Here is a 9721-nt window from a genome sequence, read left to right on the forward strand (position 1 = left end):
CATTCATGCTGCTTTCGGATCTACAAACTAACTCCCTGTCTGCAATTTCCATTCCCTCCCCGTCTATCTCAGCTTCCAATTCATTGGCGCATTTCCATTCTCTCTCCCCTGCGCTCTTTTCTCTTTCTATGTTTACCTCTCAGCTTCTGTGGCGCATTAACTTTTATCTTTTTCTCCACCAGCCCCCCACCCATTCTATAAGCCTATTTCTCCCACCCGTTAATTCCTCTATATTTTCTTTTTCTCCCCTCATCCTGGTGTCTTTGTATGGTTTCAGTGTAGAGCAGATTATCAACTAACTCTCACATCGGTCATTTATTCATTTCAATGTGTGTTTTCAAACCCCTCAGTGCTCAATAACCTGTGTTTGTTTGTGCAAGTGTGTGTGTGTGTGTGTGTGTGTGTGTGTGTGTGTGTGTGTGTGTACATCTGGAGCTATTGACTGGTTGTTATTTCCACACGCTACATTGCCAGCTCATTTGTCCTCTAATATGAAAGTCTATGAGCAGTGACATACATGTGAAAAGCAAAGTAGGCTACTTGTGTGATAGGCATGGCTTCAGGACATTCAATACATTATTGAGTGCTGAATCTCTCCACATCCCATTCTCTCACCAGGACACAGTGTGAGTACACCACATCGATTTAAAGACCACATGTGACAATCACAATAAACTGAAGTCCATTCAGGCTCCAGAAGCCACTCGGTTCACAGCGGCTAGTTTAACCTCTGCTCATGGCAGTGATTTAATGCAAAGAGTTTTATTGTGAGTATAAGGGGCTGATTTCTCTATGCTCAGCCGACAGAGCGCGGGTGATCCTTGGCGAACGGCCTTACAGGCTATCATTGAAGGTATTTGTGAACTCAAGGAACTAGCATGCCGTGTTTTGCTTGCACAAATTACTTCTTTAATTTCAGTTTAGAAAAAAAAAACGATAATGGCAAAACCTGTTTGTGTGATTGCTTGAATCAATTTAAAGTTCATTAGCAGACCATCTGGCGTATAGCTCTTGCCTCAAAATGATCAGCTTAAACTGCACTTGAAATCAAAATCGTATAGCTTGATATTGAAATGCATGCAGGCATTGTTTTTGTGGTTGACCTGTTCACTGTATCACTCGATTTCCTGCTGTTCATTTAGTGTGCCTTTCTTAGAGGTTGTGGTTTTGGTTTAAGATGGGAAAGTAGAATTATGACACTTTAATATTTTGTTCACAGACACCCGTTAACCCACTCAGGCAGAACACTTTGCCTCTCAGGGGAACAGCTGTAAACAAACACTAAATATTTAAAAAATCTTGTCTAAGCTAAGAAGTTGTGCTCCATGTGCTTGTTCATTTAATATTCCCCATCATTTTGGATTCTTTTGAGCAAAATGCTGAGGAGGGCGTCCTGCATGACATGACAAACTATGAAGGCAGTTTAGATCACAGCATGTATTGAGATGTGAAAGCTGTGGAATTATGTGTTATTGTTATGTGAAGGCTGACATTACTGTCATTGAAAATATACAGAAGAACATCATGCTGATGTTCTCTGAGTTTCACTGCTTTGAAGCTTCTGAAATCTTGTGAATCTGAGTTGATGTCAAAGTGGGATGTTGATTTCAGATTTTCAGTTAAATTCTTTCATTTGACCTTTCACAGTCATAACTTATTCAACCAATCAGAGGGAATACAATTGAGCTTAACCTTTTTAATACTTACTTGTGGATGTCACTGCCATGTGAATTCAGAATGGTTTAAACATGCATAGAGTCTTGCTCTGCCTGCTTGACCTTTTAATGTAATTTCCTTTATTTTGTCCTCTAACCCATCTGGTAGAACAATATCCCAACCAGGCTAGTTTGGATGGATTTATCTAAGGTGTTCATGAGCTGTGACTGATAACAGTGTACGGTCTGTGTGTGAACTAGATTGATCATCTGATTACCTCCCCAGTTAAGCTGGCTTGTCGAATAATAATTCAATATCTCATAAACAACATCATGCAAATATACACAGATAGTGTGTGCCCTTGAAAAGCTCTGGCATTCACTATGATGAATATACTATGGATTCATTATGCAGATGGGGTTAACTGGAGCTTGCTTTAGTGTTCTGTATGTCGATGGTGTCATGGTCAAAGTAACTGGATTAAAAGTGTTGTGCAGTATATTTTAAAAACATAATTATCACGGATAATGTACTAGGGGTTTTGGTTTCACAGATGTGGAGAGATTTATTACTTAAAACTGCTTTCATATTTTAAAGGGAGCTTTACGTTTTTTTTTTTGCTGAAACATCAATGAGCACATTAACATACACGTTTGTATACAAGTTTTTAGTGTTTTACCAGTTACATCTAATCCTTACATGGACCGTGATGAATCAGATTTTTCATGCCTAATTTTAATGTCTGTGAAGATCAGAGTTCAAATATCCTAATTCTTTGGCCACTCCTTCATTGCATCCTTGGTTCCTTCCTTCTTACTGAGTTACCTCAACAGTTTGGCATAACCACAGTTCGTTTTTTAGCTGCCTGAACTTTGATGCCATGTTAAATGGAAAGTCACCTTTTTTTAAAACATTAACAAGATGTTAAAAATAGTAAATCCAGAATTTTTGCACCAGGTTATCCTCACATAACCGGGATACTCCACGCAGAACCCCAGATAACTGGGATACTAGTGCGCATTAAAGGCTCTCAGTTTGATCCAGACTGATCTCATCTCACATCCTGTTACTCGACCTCGTCTTCCTTTCTCCTTTGACATCCGCTCTGAGTTATCGATTGTCTTTGAGATCTAATCTATCCTCCCGTGTCATCATATGAGAGCTTGGCTGTGAAGGGGATAAAACAATCTCATGATCTCATCTGCTCATAATTTCCCTCTTTGTCCTCCTTCATTTCCTATAACAATTAATATTAATGTTCTGTTCTGAAGCTTAATTGAATCTACTCACTCCCCTGTAACGTGTCTTCTTGCCCATTTTCCCATCTTTTTGGTTCCTATTTACCCTGGCCTTCAGTCCTTTATCCTCTTAAGAGGGCACAACCATGTTAGACCCCTGTATTTCATCTCCTCTGCTGTGTCACAAGTTATTTTCCTCCCCTAGTGCAAAACATTTAGTGAGTTCCGCTGAGCAGGAGTGGATATGACAGCCAGTGTCATCGGGTGAAGGAGTTAGGTGGACTGTGTTTGTGTGCGTGTCTTTTGTGTGTTTTATCTAAAGTGATATGTAATTGTATGTTCTCTGACACAGTGATGGTTAATCAATAGTTCTGTCTGTCTTGGTGGAGTGCGGTGGAGTTAGAGAAAATAAGTCAGGCTGTCCTTAACGCTGGACCCTTCACTTTGTTTGTTTTTTCTCTACAGTACTGCCTAAAAATAGGAAGCTAATGTTGGCCATTCCTCTCAGCAGCCTTTGTTGTTCTCTGTGCCTTTGGGGGGCAAATGGACTCGGCAAATCATAACAGAAATGTTAGCTGCACCTGTGTTCGGATTACACTGTGCATTGTGAGCCATAAGTGCCCCACTGTTTAAATCTAAAACTCCTCCACATGGCTGCATATGCAGACTCTACAGCTGTATTCAGATGCACCAGCCAGAAGAAAAGCAGAGAGGGATTATACAGATGTGTATGCGAAATATTCAAGAGTCACATTCACGTATGCATGAACATGCCGGCATCTGCTGACACACACAATCAAAAACACAGATCTAGCTGCCGTTTTCCTCATTTGTGTATTGATAAGAGTCGGTGTGTGGTTATCTTGAGCCTGCATCGTGGGTGTCCATTGTTTATTCCCATTTCCCTATCTGCGTGTTCCTGTTACACTGATGGTTTGTGAGAGAAACGTCAGCCCTAGCCTGTGCGACAGTTTCTCATGTCATAGTGGGTAATAGACTGCAAAGCATCATGGGAAAAAACCCTGGGGTACAGGGTTTTTAGTTTATTTTTAAAGCTCCAACCAGAATTCTTTTTATCACCTCCTGCCGTTTCAAAATGGAGTAATTTCATGGCTCATTCCTGAGGTTAAGACCGGGTCGGTTGGAGTGGAAGAGTTGTAAATAGCCCCTCGCTTTACCACCCAACTTACTATAGGCCCAACAAATCTGGATCATTTGTAGATGTACTAGACGTAGTGGAGTTGGCAGCATCGCTCTGTTTGATGCTATATTTAGGACTTCAGGTTTAATGTGTTTCACAGGCATGAAATCACTTCATGATGAAGTTTCACCCTCTTGCAGATTACCAGGAATGAAGAAGACTGGGATTTTTTTCTCCCCTCTTTCATATAAAACTTGGTCTGCAAATAGAAATGCTATCTTAGGGTTGAATAAGAGGTGCTTGGCAGTTCATGCTAATATCATGCTGCTAAAATACACCATGTTAACCTCTCTGTGATGCCTGGAATAGGGTGGATAAGCCTGAACACTTGCCTCAAGGCGAGAGGATTTCAGAAGTTGATGCCAAGGTTATGCACAAATCAAACTTCTACAAAAAACCCACTCAGCAAAAAGATTTCCACACAGACTAATTTAGATGCTCTCTTTTGGAGTCAAATGAGTAATGTCCAGTGATGCCATGTTAATCTACTGTGGGATTTGGCTTGGAACGACCTTCCAGGGGTGCCGTACTTAACGGCTTAATTACCTTTACAAAAGGGTATACCTCTGAGATTTAGCAGCCTCTCTGCAGGGCAGATATGCTGCTCAGTGGAGAGGAGGTGATATGAGGTTACACTTCACTGGGCTGAGTCGTGTTGACCTACCTGCCCTCTGCACACACTGACACTCACATAAACACATGTCTGACACTTTGCCCTTGGCTTTGGCACCTCTACCACCAACAGTTTTCTCTCTCTCCCTACATGTGAGGCTGAAGTTACAGATATCTGAGCATCATAAATTGCACATCATCAAATCTTCATTATTTATTTACTTTATTTACTGACTCAACAAATGCATATCATGTTCTGCTTTTCACCCTGCTTCCCTCCATCCACCCTTCATCCTCCCTAGTTTGCACTTCCTGATTAGAGGTGATAAAAGTCACCGGCAAGGGCATCTAGAGATAATATTACACCAGTTAGTGACAAATAGGAGAGAGGAGATTTGACGTTTGTCCGGGCTTATCAAAAGTATGTTGAGACAGACGAGGAATAAACCTTCCTGCTGAATAGTTAGGATGGTAATCACTCAAAATGCAAAGAAACTGCATTTGACACTGATCTTTATCACATTTAGATCCACAGCTAAATCCTATCATTGAGCCTCTTTTAGAATAAATGGCTTTTTCTAAAGCTTTGCAACCGTAAAAAAAGACAACCGTCAGAGGCATACGTAGAAATGCCTTCCAAAGCGGACTTGAATTGGAAGGTATTGATATTTAATCACTTTTCGGTGATTTTATTCTCAGCAATCCTGTGACCGGAGGTTAAGTCGACCGAGTACATTGAAGCTTGCCGAACGAGCGCTCTGTCTTCATTTAATGACTGCCGGGGTTGGCAAGATATTGCACATATTGAGATTTCAATGGAACTGTGAAGTCATGATGTTGCATTTCCTCATCTACAAAGTGATGTCTATAAAGTGTAGATCAGTCTCCGCCTAATAATTGGAAAGTTCTCTTTAACAGCTTGTGAAATGCAGTTGTTTCGCGGTCTATAAATGCGTCTCCCCTCTAAGCTCTTTTACCTTTCCACAGTTTGATCAGTTTACTGTCAGTTTGCATGGATCCAAAGCTAATATTCAGAACCGCTCGCTCTTTCTTGTCTGGCTTGCTCATGCTTTTGCGCTCGCTCTTGTCTCCTTCTGAGAGATTGGCAGGTCTTTAAGGTTGCAAGGCGCTTAGCTTCCCACGTCCCTTCCTCCTGTCTCCTCCCCTTCATTCTGACTGGCAGTAATTACATCAGGGCTGGACTTGGTTTGTCCCGACGACCCCAAAGACCTGACAACCAGAAAGAGAGAGAGAGAGAGAGAAAGGGGAACAAGTAAGATACTGCTGCATAGGAAGATATAAAAGTAGCAGCATATAGAAATGGGGAAAGGGGGAGCGCAGAGAAAGGAAGCGGCATGAGAAGGAAGAGAAAGTTACACATCAGTGGTTCCTGACAGGCCTTTCTTGTTTTCATCTTCACAATCTTTTTCATTCCTCCATCATAGCTCCATGTGAACTCTTTCATATTCACCACTGCTCACATGAAAATACTTTTGGGTTGAGAAAAAGTGTCCGCCCCATCCCTTCACAACCCACACCACTCCCAGCCGCAACCCAGAGTTTCCCACAAGCCTCAGCTGTCATACAGCAGCTCTCAGCGCTCTGTTGTGTAATTCTGAAGTGGGAATTGTCCTGGAAAACTTGTTTTTTCCCTTGTTAGTGAAAAAGAATGGCAGGTTTGCTTTAATGTTGACAGAAGATATCTTGTTTATATCTTTACATCGGGTATGGAAGATAGGGCAAAACCATTGGGCCAAAAATCCCATGTAGAGAGAAACATGAAAGGGCTTATAATAACATACAGCATTGAAATAAATCCATTCTCTTTTTTTAAATCTGGTCCCCAGGAGAAGGGTGGAAAATAAATTAGGAAGTCATTCAGTACATGAAATGAGGCTTTTCTAAAAGAATGCTCTGACAATTGTTCGGTTGTTAAAGGTGACCTATCATGCAAAATGCACTTTGTACGTCTTTTATACATGAATATGTGTCCCCGGTGTTCCAGGGAACTCACCAAGTGTCAGAAAACACAAACCTCTATATTTTCCTCCATACCCAAATTTCATAAAAAGGGGCTGCAACGGATCTGATACAGACTGATCCAGATTTGAACACTTCTGTGACGTCACAGAAGTGGCGCTACAGCTATTGGGCCAACTCCACCAATCAGGAGGAGACAGCCACGGACATTGCCGTTCGAAAGCGCTGGAGAAGCTGTAGTACATATGCCAGGCCTGTAGATGGTGCTGTTCTCACAGAATCAGCCCATGAAAAGACAGTGTTAAATTGAGCGAAATGAGGAATGGCTAAAATGCATGATCTGTTTGGTATTTTGAAAAATAAAAAGTATAAATATGCCTTATATAGGTATGGTCCTACACTATATTATTCAAATATAGCATGATAGGTCCACTTTAAGTTTTTTTCAAATGTAAAAGTAATGAATGTAATGTTCATTATTCCTTGTTTTGCTTTTAGCCCTTTCATCAGTAATTCTGTGTCCAGCTCAATGACTGCCTTTACACGCACACATGAATCAGGGGATTTTAGGGAGAAATCCAGTTGTGCTTGACATGCACACTTAAGCTGCTTTAAATATTATATTGTTTGTAATGGTAACTCCTCAAGCGTATATATGTGAACAAACAGTTGCATATTAAAGTATATTAATGATTAATGATGCTACAACTTGAATGTATTTATTCTAGGATAATTTTTGTTTGACTTGACAAATTACCTCTCTTGCTCAAATCTAGCTGTGTGTTAACCAGGTTTCTCTTAACCCCTCAGGAATGTATTTCTTGTTAACATGGCGTTTTAAAAATCAAGTGACTGTCAAAAGTTGACAATAAGCAGCAGCATAACGTCATGCATTCTCTTGACCTTTTTCTGCTCCCACTGTCATCTCTCTGTTGTGTCTGGATTATGTGCAGTCAAATACTCTTTTATCATGCACATGACTAATACATTTGTGTCTAAGGTAAGGGGAGCAATGGATGTGTTTGTCCCATGGAAAATAGACCCACAGCCACAAACGACGCAACACTGTAGCCTGTTCAACTTGTGAACCGCAGAAGATGCCCTGTGGCTGTCGGAGATCTGTCCTCTGAACCTGTCGTGACAACTTTTCTGCTTAGCTGTCTCACAGCTAACGCTCACTCCTGGGAGGAAAGGGTAGACAGAGAGAGGGAGGGATGCACAAATATTTAGATGAAGGATTTAAATAAGCAAAGATTAATCTAGCAAGAGAGACACAATTCAAAAAAGCATGCGCTGTCTCTGTTAATATGCACTTAGCATAATTGGAGATCACAGTGGAGTCGCACTGCTGCCCACCACCATCACCAAAACAGCCATCTGTTCGTAGCAGTGTGACAGTCAGTACACAGAGCATGTCATCTGGAGTGAATGCAAACTGTTAAGCTCTTACTTAGAGGATTATCAATTATTTATTTTGTCAAGTTTCTCAATTCATAGACAAAAGACATTAAACTAACACAATACAAAGTGAGTGCTTAGTGTGTGTTCTTCTCTGACGTTTTTTTCCCTTTCTCTTCCTCCTCTCAGCGGCGTCCAGCTTCAGCTTTTGCCGCGCCTCCCTGGAGCACACGCTGTCTGCGGAGGAGCTGAACTACCAGCTGCCGCGCCGCCCCGGAGGCAGCAACCTGACCTGGCACGACGGCCGAGGCCAGAGGACAGCGCACACACGCACCGTCAAGCTCCTGCAGCAGCCCGGCACAGAGGGCATCCAGGTATACAGACATCCACACAAACACATTCAAAGGCAGTGCCGGGGAGGCTTTAAGTGCATGTTTTGATTACAAAAACAGTCTGCAAGAACATTTGTTCAGGCATCGAGGGACAGCTCAGATTTAAGCAGTCTCGACCCCAACAAATGAAAAAGAAAAAAGAAAGCCTCTGAGGCCGGAGCCATACTTAGTTTCACTATTGAAGCAATCTGCTGTGCTTGGGGATAATCTGTCAATGATTTGGGTTTGTTCAAAAAGAGTAAATGTCAGGGCAATCACAGCAGCATGGGAAAAGAACACATGCCACATTTTAGAATCTAAAGTTGAAGATCTAAGTTTTCACTTTAATCCCAGTTTGCAGTAGCTTGGAATCAGTTCTGCCAATTTCACATACCGCTAGGGTTTTTAGAGGCTTATTGTTGCCATTTAAATCATAATTTACCTGTAGAATTGATATTTTAGTTTTTGAACAACCGTTAATCATTTTGTGTTCTGTTTGTTATTTTTTACTTGTGATACATTTTTAAAAGCCGTTAAAGGAAACCTTGTTCTTTCGCTCTGGGAATCAAACAGTCTGACCACGCTTTGTGTGGTAAAAGTATGTCAAAATAAAACTTTTATTTTATTTTGATTGTTTTATTTCTGCATATGATCATCTCTTGCTCATTATTTGAAGTTGTTCTCATCGTGAAGTCGAGAAGTTATAATTGGTAAAATAATTCACTTGTATGAATTTGTATTGAATTACATCCCCGTGCTAGATAAAATATTTAATGAAATATAATTTGAACATTCTTTAGTAGTTTAGTTAAGAACATATTATTTCCCTTGAGGTGCGGTTTGCAGTAATTGAATATTCTCCTGTGTGAATTAACTGGTAGCTCATAAAAGCTTTCCACTGTAATCTTAAAAGCAGTGACTCTAACTATATGAGAGACAGAGTGGTGTAATGAAGCTGCCCTGACTAAGGTGGGTAAAAGCCATATGTGCTCTGTGGCAGATAATCTCTGAGCATCAGAGAGAAAAGAGAGCATTAGTGCATCAGCGGCAGGGGTGCATCTTTAGCTATTGAAATCTCAGTGGTACGAGGAAGTCTAATTGTTTTATCTTGTAGCCTACATGATGTTGGCCGAGCCTGTAGTGCAGGCCTATTCAACTGGCGGCCAGCGGGCCAGATGCGGCCCAGAACCAACTCCCGAGTGGCCCAGCCTCCCGTAGCCAAATTCCTACACTAGTACAGACCATGAACGCGTTGCATAGAAACC

This window comes from Notothenia coriiceps, unplaced genomic scaffold, assembly GCF_000735185.1.
Source record: "Notothenia coriiceps isolate Sejong01 unplaced genomic scaffold, NC01 NC01_scaffold00019757, whole genome shotgun sequence".
NCBI classification, from domain to species: domain Eukaryota; kingdom Metazoa; phylum Chordata; class Actinopteri; order Perciformes; family Nototheniidae; genus Notothenia; species Notothenia coriiceps.